This window comes from Hylaeus volcanicus, chromosome 6, assembly GCF_026283585.1.
Source record: "Hylaeus volcanicus isolate JK05 chromosome 6, UHH_iyHylVolc1.0_haploid, whole genome shotgun sequence".
Classification (NCBI taxonomy): domain Eukaryota; kingdom Metazoa; phylum Arthropoda; class Insecta; order Hymenoptera; family Colletidae; genus Hylaeus; species Hylaeus volcanicus.
The window spans coordinates 15485189-15505892 of record NC_071981.1 but is presented as its reverse complement, the minus strand read 5'-3'; the positions used below and the strand labels follow the sequence as shown (position 1 = coordinate 15505892).

The following is a 20704-nucleotide window of genomic DNA, read 5'->3' as shown; positions in this document are numbered from 1 at the left end:
CTAAAAGTGACTGCATAAATATGGGCGTAGTATCAATGTTTGTTCTCGACAGACAAAAGTAGTAGTAGTAGCGAGAAGTAGTGAGAGAATGAATTGACAAAGTAGAATGTAAAAAGTTTAGTTTCAGAGAACACCTATTCTCAATGTTCGTCGAGCACGCGTGCAGTTGACTTGGCTGACGCGTCTGTCCATTACTCACTGTTTCTACTTGCGCTGGCGTTTGTAAACATCGGCAGTGGTACGGTATTGTCTGTCTATCGTCCATCCGACCGTCTTTTAATTAATTAGAATCAATTTAACCAAGTGATACGGTTTCACTGAAAGTGTTTACAAACGACAGCGGATGCAACAATAACGTGTAATTGGCAGATATGTTAGCCAAGTGGTAATTCTATCGCGCGTGCGTCCCAGGACTGTTCGAAATTGATTTTCTCAAAGACGAAGAACTTTTTATACATTTTCAATGTAGACTTTCATAGAAAACACTGAAAAGAGAACGCAATTGTTATTACATTATTGTTCTAATGATATTTCGTCAATTTAAATGATAAATTACTGACTATTCATATATATTTAGTATTGGCCATAAACGAATACCACTTCTTAAAAATGCAGTCTATCGAATATGCCGAATATTTGAAACTGAAAATAACAGTTACACCAAATAAATTAATTGCAGCATTGTGGTATTGCGCAACGGCCATCTTAAATGCACGATTGCGAAAGAAAATTCAGAAAATACGTACGTATTTGAGATCAGAATATCGTCTTGTCTTCGAAAACTCATAAAGAGCGCCGGGATTTACAGTCAATTCAAACTGGGAATCACAGTTTCTTAACATAAATAATTTGGTAACGTTCGCTTTGGTGGCTACTGACGTACTGGCTAAAGATTCTCACGTACTATTATTTATACGCAGTTCTGAAGAGCGTCCATATAATCTACGCACGATTTGCTACTTTGACACATGCTCTTCGAGTTGATGCTGTTTGCACAGAATTATTATTATCATATATGTTTATTATTACTGTCAAATATAATTATGATATAGTAATAATTATTATTATATAATTGTTTCAACTATATTTAAACAATATAGTTTAAACAGAAATATTCTCAATGGATGTTTACTAGGTAGTATTATTACTAATAATATTATTAATAATATATTTATCGTAAATAGAGGTCCTGGCTTAGACTTGTTATAGTCCTGGCTTACTACAAAATAATAGCTCAACTCTCGAAGAACATTTTTGATTCTCAATGCATTATATATAATTCGAAAATGCTTTTTCTCCGAGAAAGTTATAGAGATCAACGGGGTGTACCAAACGTTTGACGTTGCCTGCAGAAAATACAGTAGGTAATCCCAACAAATTCGCGGGATTCGTCGAAACCTAGGGGCTTAGTTACTCTATTTATCGTACCCAATCGCGTCACAGGTTCGAACGATCAACAACGAAATATTTTCGAACTTCACGTCACTGCGTGAAATACGAAGTCACCGTCGTCACAGTTAATAAATAGTTCGAACTCGTAAGCCGTGGCCTGTTGCAATTCGAGATCTCTATTCTGCCAAGTCGTTATTCACCGTGTCGTATGTTTGGTCGCAAACATTATATTCGCAGCGTATATATCTTGTACTCGCGGTTCGGCGAGCACCTGACCAAAGAAAGAATCATCGGTCACTTCCGTTTGGTCTACGTTGGGTGCGACCGAGGACTAGGCCGAGGATGACTAGATGAGGATGCTTATGCAAATTCATATTTTTACGGATGCATTAGGTGTAGAAATCACTTCGGTTCCTTTACATTTATTACAATCATTAACTCTAGTTTAAACAGAAATATCTGAATATTATTAATGCTTCAATATTTGGTTTTATAATCATCTGTTCTCTTGAAATGTGTAACTGAGGAAGGATTAGAAATTCTATACTTTTCATTTTTAATTTTTTCTTTGCGAAATATCAAGCATTCCCTTTCTGCCTCTGTCAGGGAGGAATGTACGTACGCCGATGACAATGTCAAGATCTTGGCAGTGTCGTTGCTCTTCTCGATACGTGGCCAAAAGTTAATACGATCGCTGGTGAAAATTGAAGACATTCTAAGTTCTCGAGTCAGTACGTCGCTAATTATCGAGCGAATCTGATCTCGAAGGCCTTTGGACAATCCTCGCAATTAGAAGTGCTTGGCAGTCGCGGCGTCTCGAGTTCCACTCGAGTTTCAAAACTCCTCGGCCGATTTATGATCGGGATTCTCGTTGCGTTCGCTAGCGCACGCACGGAATTATTGAAAAGCTTCGCCAGCGGAAAATAAGATTCCTCGACGAGCGTCTTGGTACGGTTTGATCGATACGATGCGGTTACGCTTCCACGAGCCAAGCAAAATATCCTCGCTCAATCTTCGCGCGGCCTCAGCGAGACATAGTTTTGTCTAGGCTGTAGATTTTTCTATAACAAGGGACCTATTAATACGCTGCTATTTCTGCTCGATGTCTCTTTTCGCGAGTTGCGACGGCTCCTCGGTTGACATTCAAATTCCGAGTGGAATTTCCTTTGAAATGAGTCTTTCAAAACTTTTGAGAGGTTTTATTTCGACTCTTGGATTGCAAAGGATCTGAGAAGGAAGGGTAGATGAAAACGATGGAATCAGGTGTCATCGATAATTGCATTTCATTATAAAAGGGTCCAAATTAAAAAAAATAGATAAAAGCAGTCGTGATAAAAGGGTTTCAATTAAAAACAAAAAAAAATGGTATTATGAACATAATAATAACGGTATTTGTTAGAAAGATTCTCAAACCATGACAGTTTTGTTAGAATTCGTTACAGACCCCTCTGGGTACTTAGAGTCGAATGAAATCGAGTGTTCGTCTAAGGATTGAAATACCACTTTTGAAGTAGGGATACAGAAGCAAATTTTAGTCGCTGGATTGTGTAACTCAAGCGGCACGGGCGAAGTTAATTCGGAAGGCATTAATCGAAGAAACGGAAGACTACTGGCGTGCGCGTATATTTAACTTTGAGCTCTAAGACGCACTCATCTGCGAAGCTCTAAGGAACTGAGGGTGTTCGCGACAAAGCGTTTTCATTATCTATCATTTCTGAGATCATTATCCCACGTACAAACCTTCTCTCAAAATGTCGATCCATCGCCTAAATAATACTATCATGGCTCCACGATTAGGAATGAAAAAAAAAAACGTAATGTTTTATGTATTACAGAAGAATAATTTATTTGTATGAACAAGAATCAATTTTAAGTCTTAATTAAAGTGAATATAGAAGTATTCGAAGTAAATTATTAGGACTCCTAATAATAAGTCAAATTTACTATTTAAAAAAAAAGGACTTTCCATTTCACGATACATTATACCGTAATTACTATCACTCCACTTCCTTTTCTAAGCTAAATTTCTGTTCTTAATTTTCCATACAGTATCACAAGATCAATTTCTTCCAATACCAAGAAAAGGTACTCGTCAGCTGAGGGGCTCAAATGAGAAATGAACATAAAAAAAAACACACATTCGCGAGACGAAGAGAACGCGATAGAACGTCCGATCCATTATTTTGTACGAATATCTGCAATAGTTCTCCCACCGTTGTTCAGGATTCGATCGACTCCCGAAAGTCATCGGCGAGCGTGGGCGGGTTAAATTTAAAATCGAGATCCGCGGCGGATTCCACGCACGAAGTGGAGAGAAAGAGAGACCCGAAGCGTTCGCGGGCACGTAGCAGACAGCGGAGCCAAATCCATTCCGACTTTCGCAACTTCGAAACGACGCGGAAGGCCGTGTGCCAGGGACCAATCACAGCACGCGGCCGCCGTGTGCACCGGAAACCGCGCGGTGCGCGCATTAGAAACCATTGTTACTCTTAGACGAACCACTTGTTGATCGCCAAGCGATATTCTGGGGGTGCAACAGGCGGCTAGGCGCCTATTGTATTAGCAACTTTCTGGATGCCGCGACCAGCGACGAAGTAGAATGTTAATCCTGGCACCGCGACGGGAAGCTTCCCGACTTAACCAACTTCCGTAGATTTCCATTGTCTTCGCGCCGAACGAGTTTTCAGGTGGTTCGAATACGCTGCTGAATGATTAGAACATGCGGGATCCAGATCGCCAATTAGCATTGATAGAGCCCAGTGACGATTTCAGTTATTTTGAAATGAAATTAATCTTTTCTTTTTATGAAAGTATACTGGGTGACCAGCGCGAGAACCGTCGTCTGGGAATCAGTCGTTAGAATAACGACGCGTGGATGTATTTTGAAAAAAAAAACAGAATGCAGTTACGTCATTTTGAAACGGTTGATTTTCGGTATAGTGATTGATTGCATGTTAGCGAATACCAAAGAAATATTTCCAGACGTTTGTCGCCACAATAAAAATGTAACTTTACAATATTAAATATGTTAGAGAAATTGTGTGCTAGTTTAAAAAAATTCTCATACAGAATCTTGTACAGGGAAAAGTTCACAACAGAATGACTGACTCGTTGAAGAATAATTATACCATTTATGAAATTGTCAAATTATATATTCGTTTTAGAATTCTGTTTTTGTTTCCTTCTAATTCGTGAAATGTTTAACATAAAATTAGAGAACAAATAAATAGAAGGCTATCGATAGGAAACAAGACCTCTTATGCTGACCCACTAAACAGTAACAAATTAATATTTGCAGAAATATAGGGCAAATTATGAAAAACGAAATAGTTTCAAAATACACGTCTAAAGTTTACATTTTATTCTCCGTTCCCACCGCTTCTCGATCATTCGGTACACGAATAATCGGAAGAAAACAATCTCCCCAAACCTCGACTGCGAGGTAGAGTCGAGTTTACTCCAAAAACAACAGCGCAGTATGCACTTCGTTCTCTTTTCGCGGTCCGTCTTACTCATGGGAAAATTCGGCGAAAAGTCGGGGCCAAGAATGTTCCAGGAATGATACAGAACAAAGAACGTTTCTCGGATTTCCGCGCGTCTCAGATCGAGAACTTTTTCCGACGACATCAAACAACGGTGGCTTCGACCTCCGCGACGATTATAATCGTTTCATCCGAAGGTCAGGGGAATTTGGCGGGAAACGTGCACAAAGCGCGGAATTTCTCGCGTTTTCTTCGATGACGCGTCGTCAGATGCACGTGGCGTGTTATTATTTTCGCGCCAAGTAATCTAATGGCGTCGCCAGTGATTCAGCCTTTTCCTTTGTCCGCGACGAAAATTCTGGGCGCTGTTTCAACGAACCTCCCCAAGGGTGACGGTCGTATTATAATTTAATCTTCAACAAAGACAAGAGCAAAATTTTAAAGACTCGAAACTAACAGTATTTATAACGTTTCGACTCTTAGCTTGATTGTACCTTGAGGACTTGGATATTCCGTTTAAGTTGAGATTTCAATTTAAATTTAATTCAGTTTACAAAGTTGGGTGCATTTGAGAGTTCGTTAGGCAAAATTAGTCTTCGCTTAACTCTAAGCCGACTTGTTAATCGATACAGGTTAATTTATTAGGATTAACATTTTCTCTGTCACCGAGTACTGTTATAGGTTTTGTTTGTGAAACAATCATCGTGGAGGAAAAGAGAGAATATTTATAATAATTAGGTGGTTCTATCAGTTTAGTTTTAATTTCGTTGAACATTAAGTAGAAGTTTGTGACACGTTTATGACACGATAAACTCACTCAGACTGTCAAGTTCAGAGGCTTAATTCACAACTTCATTGAACTACAAATTTATTATATATACAAATGACAACACAATAGTGGCCATAGAAATGTCACCATCCTAAAAGTATCAATGTTCTTAAATCAGTAATATAAAAATTACGAAATTCGAGCCTCTGAATTTTACACACCTGAAAGTAAATTAATATTCCCACTAGGACAAAGCTGTTGACATCAACGATGCATACACTCCAACCGAATACGATACACTAGTAAATAAACAAATAAATAAGTACAACAAAGGCCTGAACCCAGATCTATTCAACAACGATGATCAACGTTCCACCGCGATCCTCGAGATCCAAAAATCTTGTTACAGTAAAAAAAAAGCCCTGCTCGATACATTCGAGCGTCGAATACGTACCCAGAGAATTGTACACGAAACTCCCGGACGACTCTTTTTCGAGATTCAAGACGCAGGCATAAAACAAATCCGATTGCTCGCTTTGACTCGCACGAGAAGTCTTCGTTAACGACGAAACTCGACCAACACGATGAAGAAAAACTTTTTCAGCGTTCCTTCGGGAGGAAACTCGATTGAGAGCACTGTGAACAATTTCGATTTCACACACGGCACGTTTAGGATGGATCTATCCGCGCACGCACGATGTCGCACTATCGGTTTTCACGGGACACTGAGACGGATCGTCGTGCTTCTGGAATCGGTCGGTCCAGGGGTATACTGACACTTTTTGACGTCAGTGGGCAGACTTACGCTAGCGAGGCGCGTGCTATACTTAGACAGAGACCTTCGATTTCCGGCGGCTCATTTTCGACGGAAGATCCACGCGGGAAGCCACGAGGAACACAGCCGTGGTACACGTTTAGACTTGAAGCGCGTATCGGCGCCCGGAGTTGGCCAGTGGAACGGAAAAATCGAACATTCACTTTGGATACGTAATATCTACTCAACGAATGGATCTCGACTGGGTTCATTGATAAGGAGAAAATGAATGATAAACGTTCCTGAAAGGTATGAGATTCAGGCTGAATGGAGGCTTTCGGGAGATCGAAGAAGTGGAATCGAGAAATGGAAGAGAGGAGGGGTTCGTTTTGTGAGGGAAGGTCAAGGGCTAGGTACCAGGGAGCCCTCAGGGGCTGTGGCTATGTTTGATTGTGGCTACAGTACGAGCTTAGCAATCTCGAGGTACCCGAGCTATAATTTTCTTTAACGATATAATAAAACATTTCTTTGGAAATATCAAATCTATCGTGTACTTTTGGACAAAATTTTTTCAATAGTCTGAGAAGGTGCCAATATTAAAGGGAGAGTGTGTATGTTTGAGGTATGGAAATGGAAATTTCTGGAATAAATGATATGTCGTGAGAGTACGAGATATCACGGAAACTTTCCGCGAGAGGGAAATCGTATTTTCGTTGGATCGGTCGGTGACCGACACGAAAATTCATTCTCGATCACGAGACAGTGTACGTATCGTTGCGAACGGAACGAGACAAAAGCGACCTTGGTGTAAATTTAACGTCCACTGGGTCCTCATCGTGTACCTCGTGAACGAACCTTTTCAGCTTTTTTCCTGTTAATTCGCCATTGAGAATCGGGAAGGTCTTCGCGGCTGTTATTCAACCGTGACGCGAATAACATGGAAACGAGATCGATTGCTCTTCAGTTCCTATTTACAGGGACCAGAATGTTTGGTTCTTTATCAGTTTCTATACTTGTTCATGGATTATATTACATACTTATGTATTATTAATGTTAGATACTCATATATTACGTACTTATTTATATATATAAGAATGAAGCGCTGACTGATTGCAATCAACATCCAGGCTAAACCCTTGAAACTAGAAAGCTGAAATTTTGCACAGAGGTTTTCTTTTATGATGTATACAAGGAATAAGAAATGATATATCGAAATTTAACCCTTAAGGGGGTAAAAAGGGGTTGCGACATTAGTATCGGAAACATATGAGTTACGGAAAACAAAAGACAGTCACCTACTGATTAATGAAGGAACACGCGGTCGAATGCGAACGACATAAAATAAATACTATTTCACGCGGGTGAAACCGCGGGGCACAGCTAGTCTTAAATATAACGTCATTAACAGAGGATGATCCTTTGCTTGCAAACGAATCGAAAATGAAGAATGATATTTTTTCATAGGAAGCTTCGTTTTCGTAAAAATAAAACGAAAGGTTTGGCTAACCATGTCTGACCACGACTGGCCAGTTCTACTAATTCTAGCATTGTCTAATGTACCAGACCTCTTCTATGCAAACTGCAATTTTTTTAATGATTACAACTAATCGAAACGGACACTAACATAACAGAAGCAACATAAATTAGCAACATACGTAGAAATGGTGAGTAATGGTCAGACACGCTGGACAAGTCTTGCACGTGCCCCAAGGAGATTCAAGATCAATTTTCTGAAAATTGAAAGCTCAAATTAAAAAAACTCTTTTGCCCATTTTCGAGTCATTTTCTCAAAAGAAAAAGACGAAAAACGTTCGTCACTATCGTAACCAAAGCGATGTCGAATAATACTAACGCAGGGGAATCCGAATCCAAAGCACAGGGATGCGTTCGATTACCCAATGCGACTGCATCGTCTAAATTTACCGAACCGTGTTGTTCGACGCATGGTAAATAAATCATAGATCACGAGGCGACGAAGAGGGGTGGATCCGAATGTTTTCTAAATCGGGACCGATAATTAAAGACGCAGAGGAATAGCGATGGTCGTGCCGATGGTCCACTTTCACTGTTCGACATTGATTTCCAATGCTCCTCGTTCGGGAAGTTGAATCGACAACTTCGACATGCAGTTGCGTATTAATTAAAATAAGAGAATCTGTCCTGCTCGCGATAGGTTTCCAAAAAAACGGAAACGTTGGGCTTGAGAGGAGCATGATGAACAATTTATTGAAATAGACGCTGACAACAATTCCGTGCCAAGTTCCGTGGCCAATGACGAATGAAAAAATATTACATTTTCTTTTTAAATAAATAGAATCTGTTTGATTTCGCAAGCTATGTTAATATTCATCGCCGTACAAAAATGTTGTGTGCAAATGCTTTTAATTTAGTTGATCATTCAGTGTTTGGTATTAAATAATGGAAAGTATCTATGGAAAGAAAAATATGTTTTAAACGTTTTACGTATTTTAATCGCAACAGTGACACCTGCTTTCTTTCTTTGTTTTTTATTCGAATTTAAATATTGGGGAGGATTCGGGATTAATGACGTCCGGTCTCTGTATATAGATTTTCGATAGCGATCCAAAAGGGCGTAGCGTACCTATTTAACGTCGAATTAGAAGTTACGCCTTATAACACGTTTATTGTAATTAAAGTTAAAACGATGGAAATGGCGCGCGCAGCGTCAACGCGAATCGATATCAATTATATTCAATCTGGCGGCACGCCAAGCACCGAGGCCAATATTAAAGGCTAATCCAGATGATCGGATACAGTCGCGGCAGTGAAAATTTTTAAAGAATTGCCTTCCCGTCCACTCGTTTTCCATTCGCGTGTACGACCAACTGGAAAAAACCATTATGATGCCGATATCAGGATGACGTTCCGCAGTCGGCTATATTTGAAACGCCTGCCATTATTTTCAACCCCTATTGATTTTTAGACGCTGTAAATTTTCCGGCTCCGTCATCGCCGTGATATACGATCCCCACGTAACGTTGTAATTGCTATTTATCCGGGGGTACCTGTAATTACGTATTACTATTCGACGTTTCACGCGTGTTTATCGAATCGATTTTCGCGTAAACGGAGATCCATCGGCCGAACGAATTTTATTCTTATTGCTCTTGCTCTCGCTCTTTGGGAGCTATCGAGGCATTACTAAAGGTTCTAAAAATAATCCAGAAAGAACAGGAAGGAAACAGGCAAAAATGCACGATCCTTTCGGTATTTATAACAACTGAATAACAACTGAATGGTACAAAGAAACGGTGAAAGTTGTTATTGAAGAATCACGAAAATTCAGGCGAAAAAATTTAGTTTAAAGACGAATTGTTTAGGGTTCTTTGTTTAAATGAAAACAGACCGATCTCTGCAAGCAAAAAGGTTGAAAAAGATTTGATGGATAATTTTTCCTTTCCAAAAATTCTAAATCTCTTTGGCCCAACTAAATTGTGGCAAGCTTTATTAAAATATATTCGACTCCAGCTTTTAGATCCTTTTGCGGTAGGACTTTCTCTGATGAAACTGAGAAGGACTCAAAATTCAAGTCTCGAAGACGTTTAAACAAAGCTTGCTCGAATCACGGTGCCTACAATATAATATATAATATTATATAATATAATTTATAAACTACAAGACACCCAATATATAAACTATGAATACATGAAACGTTCAGCATTAAGGAAAATCAATCACCAGCTTCCGGGATTGTGTCGAATGTACACCGAAGAAGAGGTGGGAACTAGGCATTCCTCGAGATCTACAAACGCTTCTAGGTGGAGCGTCTCGTGGTTTCGAGTAGAGTACAAAAGGTTCCCGTGTCCAGAAATAGTGACACTCGTGAAAAAGGGTTTGCCGATCGCGGCGATCATCGGCACGAAAATCCGTGCTAAAGTTAGCCGGCACGTTTAGGTTCTCCAGCGCTGCGTATTCTCGGGGAGGGCTCTCTCAGAATAGCCTGGCCGAATGCTAGCTTTTCTTATCGACCAGAGCTTTTCTCTCGTCGGCAAGACAGCTTTCTACCACGGAATTTATCGGGTGACTGTATCCAACGAAACTCGGTCGGATCCCCTCGCCACGCTGTCGATAATTCGGAATTTCCTTACCTAGTGGTGGCAATCTTTGTCGAGTCAGTCAAAGTACAGAGAAATAAGAGACGACTTTAATTGAATGCTCTATCAATGCAATTGTTATACTCGTTTGACTTCTTTTTTTATTAGAGCTGTTAAACCCCCAGGGAATTATTAGCAATATACATTTACATTATAATACACGAAATGCAATACAATACGCGAAAATAACTTCGAAAAAGAGAACAAAAACATAAATCAAGAATAATAGGCGTATGCCCAATTATTTTTCAAAAATTTGTAAATGATTAGCAGCGGTTGAACAAAACGCTTGCACAAACTGGTTCGACTTGAATATTATTCATTTATTTATTCGCTGGATCCTTGCCATGATATTGAACAGAAATACATATATGCATAGTGGTTACAGTGATTTTAAATTCATTGTGTCCGTAGCTTTCCATCGTAGCCGCGGTTGTATTTAATCGTCGACCGATACGTGTAATGAATTTGATTCGCGAACAGTATTTCGTTTCGGAGCAAAATCACTGCCTCCGCGAAGCGGTGCTCGGTGGCGCGTGCATCGATAAATTGGCACCAAACGCCAATTTCTTTTCTACTATATGCTCGAGCTTTGTTTCCGATCACGGCGCCAAGTTACCGTCACGCTGGCTTTCGAAACAATCGTTGGCGCTTCGTAGTTAATATTGCTGGGAGTGCAACGATGATTCCGTGAACATTCAACACGCTTCGTTGTCTATACTTGATCAGCTACGGGGTATACAAACTGTTGTAAACGAATTATTAATGGTTTCGTCAAAAGGTGCTTCAGGATTTTGTTCTTTTATTGAACGTAAGCTGTATAGAGTACTTCCGTTTTTTTTTCTTTTTTAAAACGAAATGTTTAATGCACAGGGAGGGAGGCTATTCATAGGAATTTCCTTATAATATTATTTTTTGTGCCAATTCTCTTTTTCATTAATATAATTCTTGAATGGTTAATTCTCATTATTTTGTGGATTAAAAATATTGTAATTATATTATTTTTTAATAACCTCCTTCATTACTATGTGTAAACTCTTCCATTCAAGTTCAATGTAAAGTTTTAATTTAAACCTTAGAAGCCTGATTTTCCAAATTAAAAAAAGGATATCAATGTATTTATTATGTGAACAATTTTGACAGCTGACGTTAATTTTTTAACTTTTGTTCAAAAGATCATTATGCTGCGGTAATATACATACAGCCAAATATTAAAAACAAATCAATTGCAAGCGTACAATTCGATTTAAAAGTTCGGTATCAAATTTGAAACATAGAGCATTCAAGGGTTGATACATTTTTGGTGCTGACAAATACTCGTGGACGTGAAGAAAGAATGAATCCAGCCACTTTACGAGGTGTGACAGAGCGGTCCCATATACTCATTGCGCAGACACCAAACTACATTCACAATGTAGTTACAAAAATTCTGAAACCTCCTCTCACAACCATCAAAACCGCATATAAAATTTGAGAATGATTCTCCTTACACTTTCCCTAAAAAAAAAATTCTCACGGATGACCTATTCTTCGAAGCTCCACGAGACCTCTCGACATTCGGAAACAATGCGTGCACATATATTTATCAGCGTCGACACGCGCCGTTGTTCACTCTCGTTCCAAGGGGCTCCTATCGATTTCTACCCTCGAAAAAAAAATACATTCTCCGCATGTCTCGTATTTTGTACCCCTTCGAGCCCTTCTAATTGACAAATGTTCCAGAGGGGTGTAGGCTACCAAGAAAAATCTATATGAATTTTTTCGCTGTCGGTCGACCAGCTGAAAGTTCTTTTACCGATGGCTTTTCCCAGTTTCCACCTCTTTTTCTCAAGCAGCGTTCCTAGTTTCCTCGATTCCCTCGCATCTCTTTCTGCTCTCTCCTCCGTTGTGAGTAGCTCTGCACCCCCTTAAACGTTGCTGATTCGCGTTGTCCGCCCTTTGAACCACATCGGATGCCATACTGCTCATCCGGCACTCGTTTCTCGCGTTCTCTGTCATTTTCATCGGTTCGACGATTGTTCAGGAACGTTCGGCAGCTGAATATCACCGCTGTCGTTAATCTTCGGGACACCGCGACCTCTCTCGGTAGCGGCAGCGATGATTTATTCATCTGCGGCTTCTTATGGAGTGCGAACACGCCAGAGGTGATCTCATGGATGAACATTAGGCGAAAGTTCAATTTGAAACGACGGTACAGTCTGGTCAAAGCGTTCCTTCCATTTTCTTTTGTATTTTATCTGTCCGTAAACTTTCCAGCAAAATTCTTGATACGCTGAATGTTTTTTTAGGGTAGTCGCTATTTATATTTTCCTATTCGGTATATCTATAGATATAACCACAGTGGGCATATTTGCAAATGATCGTACCTGTGTTCGCGAACGTGACATACTTAATCTTCTCTGCGTATTGTCCTGGGATTATTGGAATTCAGCTGGCAGTTCCTGATGGCTGGAATAATCCGTGGCCACGGTACGCGCGGTTCAAATGATTCTGTCTATACACCTGATTGGTAGGATACGCGTCACATATCTTATTCGATCGATCGACAGCCTCTCATCATCTGTGTATGTATGTATATACATAATATAGATAGTCCTTCAATTTAATAATCTGAATTTTCGTTGAAGGTTGTTTCACCCCTTGGCAATTCTTTTCTCCTAGGTGAATTAAAAGCATAATAATAAATAATATTATGTGAATATAATACAACTAAATATTGTAGAAAGTAAAATAAAAATCGTTGGAGCATTAAAATTTGGATGAAAAAGTTGATTATCTCTTACTCGGAAATTCTTATTTAGATCATGCTGAATATTTTGTTGAATTACATTAGTAAGCATATTTACGTAATTCCCAACACGATTACATTTATTGTACATCGATACAAAATTTCATTTAATCATTTAAATATTTTGTTATAAGTTTCAATCGTTAGCTTTTCATTTATATGCACATTCAAACAATGGCTGTCGAGTGTCATTGACAATTCTATGTCTATTTTATTTTATTTCTATTTAACCTTTTTTATTTCAATTTTTATTTTATTTCTATTTAACCTTTTTTATTTCAATTTTTATTTTATTTTTATACTACTTCATTTTTAGCAATTTCTAGTCATTAAAGTTGTTTGATTGTACCTGGTTTACCATCGTACCGAAAAATTGCACCGAACATGGTTTTTTTGATGATACCGAGACTCTTCCAACCCTTAAAACTGCTGAGGGCCTCGAAGCACATCACGCCTCAAGCTTGAGTTTTATTGCTACTAAAACATCTCTAACACGGGGCTTTCGGACAGACGAACTGCACAGAGCTATAAAGAATGCCCCTGAGTGAAATTCACGATGCGAGAGAACACCGTCTTTTCGCCCCATTGCGTTTTCATGATACTAATGCTATTAATCACTAGTTTATGTGATACGACTTCCAAATCAGCAGTGAAATTAAATGGAAGACTATTCGTCAGTCACGGAGAAGACATTGTTGAAATTTCGATAGATAGTCTTCAGAATATTAACCCTTTGCACTCGAGGCCTTTTTTTCTGATATCTGCTAGCAACTCGAGATGTTTTCTTAGCATTCTATTGTCACGAATGGTAAGCTAGATTAACTTCGAAAATGAGAACCTTAATTTGAGATTTGAGAATCAGGTCACCTTTGCCTCAACGACAATCATTTTGTTGACACTTCGAGTTCCAAAGAAATTAAACCTAAAGAAAACTTAGTGGTGACTGAGAGTCACCTCTCGAGTTCAAAGGGTTAATACTATCAAGCCATGTATTAGGCGATCGATTCGCTCTGGAGAAAGGTTCTTTGAAAATTAATCCCAAAGAAACCATCGAGAGTTTCGATTTATCCTTTTACGTAGCGTTTAAGTATACCTTGAAATATAAGAAAATTTATTTATAGTTAGTCAAACGTCGGTAGGAAAAATGGCCCGCCGCGGAGTTTGGCAAGGGGCCATTTTTAGGACATCTGAGCTATCTAAAGCGAAACTACCTATATCAAAACGCTCTACACAATTGAAAAAATAATTTTTTTAGTCTTCAAACTACACATAATCATCCCACAACCGAGACGAGTCGTAACCTTCGGTCCCTCCTTCGCAATTAATTCCTAAAGTCTCCATTTTGGAGCAATTCGATTTCCCAGGCTCCTGAAACGAATAAACTTTTATTTCAATTTACGGTGCATGTCAGCCTGTTAATTTAGACTTAAGACTTAACAAAAACGTACAATTTAAACTGTATTTCTATTTGAACAATATTGGCAACCACGATCTATTGCTCGGAGTGTTAGGTTCCGTATTCGTTCAGCTGCTCCCGGAGAACTCGATGACACGCGACTAACTTTGTCGCTCAGCCCTCGAGATCCTCGTTACAGAGAGGTTGCAAGGGCTAACGCGCTCATCGCTGAAACGTTACAACTTCTCCCGTGATCGGTAAGGCAACGTAAAGAGCAAACTATGCTGCGAGCATCTCTAATCGCTGACAAGCGTGCTCGACAGCGCGCTAGAATAGTCACGAACTCAATGCTCGCGGCTCTTGCCACTCCACGAGTGAAATGGTCAGTCGGTTCGAAAGTTTAGGCCAACTCCCATGTTTGCTATTTCGACGGCCATTATTGTGTCTACCATTTAATTTAGAAATACGGTATTCGACGTAACTTTCGTTCTACAATTTGAAGGGGCACTCCTCTTTTCTCTGTGGCGAAATTTAGATTATTTGTATGTTCTGCTCGTTTAAGGTTTCTATAATATTTATATCAAATTATATTTTAAAAGTTTCAAATTGGACACATTGTTAAATGCTACAAAAAAACTTTAAAGGGGTACTATTTTATTTTTAGTAGAAAAATAGATATTTTTTCTGGTTGTTTAAGATTTTGAATATTCAATTCTACTGGTTCAACTTCAACCTTGAAATTGTTTTAGTATAATTTGGTGGAAATATTTTTGAGACCTCAACTTGTTGAAGGGTCAAACAGAAGAAACGTTTAGAAATGTCATCTTGCTTTCAGATAAAAAATAAAATCCTCGCTGGACCCTACTTTCCGATGATTAATTAAAAGTCCCCAATTAATCGTCTACATTCACGGCCGTGCGGCGCCGTTCGTCCGCGAAATTAATTAACCATCCGTCATATGGACCAATTAAAATGCCATTTAAAAGTTTTTCAAGAGGGAGCACGAGATAGCAAGTTTTGAGAAATTTTTAATCGACTCCTGGTTGGTCCCTCCCCTCCTTGGAATTAATTAAAAATTCCGTGTCCACGATGTTCCTCAGCATATGCTGGAAATCACGTTACGTCACAGTGTCTTAGAACTGACCAGGAGAATCTGTATTTTACTTCAAGAATGGATGGATTATGCAAATAGATAAGCTTACCAAAGATTACAATTTACAAGAATTCTTCATAAATTCGTAAAAAAATAGCGATTCAGAAATAGTGGAGAAACTGCAGGTATTTTATTTACGGTTGTCGTTTCAATTTTTAATTATATTTGCTCTTGCTTGTTTCCCAATTCACAGAAGAAAGGAAATCGTGAATTTGTTAAAACTATACGTAAACTTTCCAAGCCCGCATTCTTTCTCCTAAAAATAAACGCGTGATTTTTGGGGTGGCACAAATTTTTTCAGCAAACATCCCGACGTCCACGTTTTGTGGAAATTACGGTCACGATAAATCAGCCAGCTGCGAATCGGACACACTCGTCCGTAGCGAAGTATTATGGAAGGAGCCCGACGTGAATTCTAATTAGGCATCGCGAGGCGTTAACCAACTGCCGTTGTTGGTCTCCCGTGTTGTCTTGGCGAACGGAAATTAAATTATCCTCCCTAAAGTCGGACCCCCAAACCTTAGAGCGGATGTCGTTTTTGTTGCACTCCGGAGTCGGGGTAAACCAACGTTGAATCGTCGCCAGCAGTCGACGAGGTGTATTTTAACGCAGATGCACAATAATGGCGCAGAAACCTTGAATCTCTTCTCGTTACTGCGCCGCGAATCATCGTTCCATTCGCGCATTTTCTTTGTAGTGTCGCGACGTACTTTTCGACAGGGATGGGGGAAAATTGGTCCAAATGGAGAGAAAATATTTATGTAGTAAGGAATTAAAAATGAATTACTGATCATTCGCTATTTGTTTGAAGAAATCTAGAATTTAAGAGGGTAGTCTTTTATCTTTCATCAGTTTCGATTCTTTTTGCAGCCAAAATAATTCCCCTAACAATTTGAAATTTGGTGTGTTTATTTGTACACGTATATACAAGATCCTGTTAAATTTGCAATTATTGTGCTCAATTTTTTTTCCAAGTATAATATTCCAAGTCGCAATGGGTTGTTATTTAAATCTGCTTGTCAATTTCATCACAACTTTTCTATACCACGTTGTCTCATTAACGAGTATTAAATTTTTTACCAATTAATGCCGAGTCAAGAGAACGCGGTGGATGAATAATTACCACCCAACCCGAATCATTGTGTCGTTTTTCAGGCGTGATTGGTTTTTTCGGGTGCATGGAGATATGGTTGAATATTATCATAATAGAAAGCGATTCGTCTTCTGAAAACGAGGGCAGTTCTTTTATTCCCAATGGAGCAGCCTTTAATTCGTCCAACTGTCGACAACACCTACCATAATTAACGGCCCGACTTTTCGTTAAAAGTTTACGATACAATGGACCTCTTGTATCCCATCGTACGCAGGGAACAATAATTCTTTCCTTCACCGAATTTAAACGATCCCCTTCAAGACTACTCATGCATTTATTTAGAAATCTTCTTAAAGTGAAGGATGTGTTTATAGAACATATTTTATTCAAGTATTACATGAATTCATGCAAAATGTTGTCTTAGAAATATACATATTATTGCATAAGCATATATTTTGTTTGATGTATCTCGTTATATGTATTTAATATACATATATCTATATAATATATTATATATATTATATATTGTTCTTATAATATCATTTATGATATGTAATAAATACATGTCGCAAAATATATTTACTACGTATACATATACTACATATATTTTTAAGATGATGTTCTGTATGGCTTCATATTATATCCAGGCAAAGTCCTCTTGAATTTGATTGAGCAAACCTTTTTACCAATGGAATAAATTGTTTCAGTTTCGTATAAAAAATAAGAAAATAATATAACATTTGTGCCTTCTTAAGGGTGTATCACTTAAGGTGAAAAGCATAAATGACAATTCACTTTCGTCCACTCTATACACTTTCAATAATGAATATAAAATTCCACAATATTTATCTTATACCTTTAAATTCAAAGCTGTACAAATTGTTAATCTTGCCTTTAATTTCCTTCCTGAACGAGCTACATCAGTATCTCCATCTCTTCTACATTTCGTCGCAACCTCCGCACGTCATTGAGGGTTTTCGAGCGAGGTATGCGACGAATCTCGATTTATATTTGACCGGGGGACCACATTGCCCGGGAGTTTTTCAATTAATTCGACGGGCATTATGCGGGAGGTCTTTATTCACGGTTAGAAGTGGGTCGTAGGTTGGTCGCGCGACAATGCAGGACCGCCAGAATCAGAACTATGCCGGGTCAACAAAGAGATAATCATCGTGCTTCGCATTGTTAATCTTAATTAACGCGTCGGCGTGGATCGGGAACACAATATCGTAAGAAGTTCCCGCAAGTTTTGTTCGAACGAAGCCACGGGACAGGATTGAATTTAATTGGACGGAGCTCGCGAGATGCGGATCTTAAATAAAGCGAAATCCTTTTATTTCCACCGCGGGGGTACAATAACCGCTGAAAAGTCGCCAGTCTTGGCCACCGTTCCTTTTTTTCCTCTCCATTCAACGACGTTGACCCTCTTCACGTTCAGACGCGCTTCTTCGCCCCCGGAGACAAATAAACTTCTCGATTAACGATACGGTTCGTCACGTTTTGATCGAGCACCCTCGCCCATTGTTCGTCGGCGGTCTCGATTAAAATTATGAGCGCGGTATCCTCGATTGAAATTAGGACGGTGGCCCTCTCGATTAAAATTAGGACGAAGTCCTCTCGATCGAAATTAGGACGGTGCCTTCGTGAATTTTATCGAGCAATTAACCTTTCTGCTGGGAATTAATTATTTTAATAAAACTGCAACTGATACTTGCGAGCGGTAGTATATCCATTGTTGTTTAGAATTATTTTCTAGCGATTTTGTGGAAAATTATAGACACTGTCTTTTGTTATTAAAGTTAAGGCAAAGTCCTCTTGAACTTAATCGAGCAGCAATTCTTTTATTTTCTCGACCCCCTTTTTACCAATGATATAAATTGTTTCAGTCTTGCATCTAAAATAACAAAATAATATAATAATGTACGATCACGAAACAACCATCATGTATTAAAAATTAATTAAGCAGCCCTAGCGCCATACTACGTTTTCGTGATGTAACATTCGTTAACCACACTTCTTCCCATTACTTAAAATAGCAAAGATATCACGTCTGGCCTGTTCCTAATGGGACACTCTGCATAATAAATTCCAGACTGCAAGTACTATTGTCGATAAGGCAACCTGGCGGGTGGGTTTCATTAGGAGGACATCGATTACTGTTCTCGGCACGTAGCTACCCGCGATTCAGTTTATTTTTTCCCACCTTGGGGCGATCCTTCATACGAATTATGGGCCGATAGCTCGTTAGGAGTGTCCTCTGGGGTTGGTCGGAGCATGACACAGCTGAATGTGGTTCCTCTACGCGAGAAAGAGGAGAAGCTATTAGCGAAAATGTATTATTTCCAAAGAAAACTTTTATCGATTGCTTGGCGTGGGTGAAGTATTCTACAGTAAAGTCATTCCAAGAATTTTTAATGATTCGATTATTTTACCCTAGGACTTTACAAATAACGTAGTAGAAGATTATTAATGTAGTAGAATTTAAAAGAAAGGGGTGGTATGAAGAGAAACATACTAAATAGATAAATAATTTATATAAAGTAGATGGGTGAATAAATTGCAAATCTATTTCGCTACAGTAGTTTATATACTGTTTTAAAAGTTCCTCTCTACAAAATAAAAGATGTGTAAATCATATATAATTCCTCAGGTTAGAAAAGGCTTCCATTTGTAGTAAAAGCGTCAACAAATAATAAAAATACGAATTGCTCTCGTCGCCAAAGATCCTACTAATTTAATCTAACGCGAGTTAGATCTAACTCGAGAGTTAAACATAATCGCTCCTATTTTCTGACAAGTGAAGTGTACACTGATAAGAAAAGTACCGATTTTGAAGGTGAAACCGAAGCGATAGTTTATTTTCGAGTTCCGTTACAACGCACGTCTTCGTGATCCCCGTGAGAAAGTTGCATAGCTGGGCGGTTTCATTATTGCTAATGCAAGAACTCGACCACCGTTCAGGCCATTGTAGGCAGATTTGCATAATGCATAAGCGAGCCGCACGAGAGGATCGTTCTACGCGAACGTAGCACGGTTCAAACGGGAACCCTCGTTTCGCTGGCTCGCGCTTATTACGCTGTTCCAATTAAGTAATCTTTGCATCTAGCCTCCGACTTGGACGTCGAAAACCGCCCTTCTGTTCTCGTCAACCCCTTGAAAACTTCGTTGCCGCGTCACGTTAAACGCGAATCGAACCAGGAAGAGTGAGTCCTCGATTTACGCGGTAAACTCGTTCTCGTGTTCCTCGAATTGGTGTAAATTAATGCATTACTTCAATCTTGCGCGGATCAAGGATAAATATCTATGACGTACAAATTGTATTATATACATTTACTTGAGCCCACATTTCAACCCTAAAAATTTTAAATAAATCAAAGATATTTGTTTTAATCGAAATGTAATCCGACACCTCGTCTTTAACCTTCTATAAGACCGTGTAACTTTCAGGTCACGCGCTAGTATATCGAGATTTTATTAAATAATTTTAATTCCTTCACAAGATGACGTATAAATATGTCTTAATTATATAATGTCTCTGATAATCAAAGAACAATATTGATGACGGTAGGTATCACCATCAATATCAAAATAAATGCCTGCATGCCTTGGTTAATTTGACCAAGAAGCATTACCATCGAATCTTCGGAATACTTCGTGTGTGAATAAATACACACATACACGAAATATGTACAAAGACATAAGTGGAGGGGCAACCGCGTAACTGGAGGACTCGTTGCATTTAACATTTTCTCGTTGCCCTCT

General features: G+C 38.9%; 1 protein-coding gene across 8 annotated transcripts in view; it reads right to left on the bottom strand.

Annotated features, from left to right (window-relative positions):
• The window catches only part of LOC128878018 (RING finger protein nhl-1), an 88778-nt gene that overhangs the window by 45914 nt on the left and 22160 nt on the right, over nucleotides 1-20704 (bottom strand). Inside the window, exon 1 of one of the 8 annotated variants that reach the window (XM_054125787.1) lies at nucleotides 6098-6220. The exons of 6 other annotated variants lie outside the window; for them this stretch is intronic. The gene's annotated coding sequence lies outside the window, so the exon portion shown is untranslated. Of the gene's footprint in view, nucleotides 1-746; nucleotides 885-6097; nucleotides 6221-20704 lie in introns of those variants that run through there. One more of the 8 variants, XM_054125786.1, reaches the window with a different exon arrangement.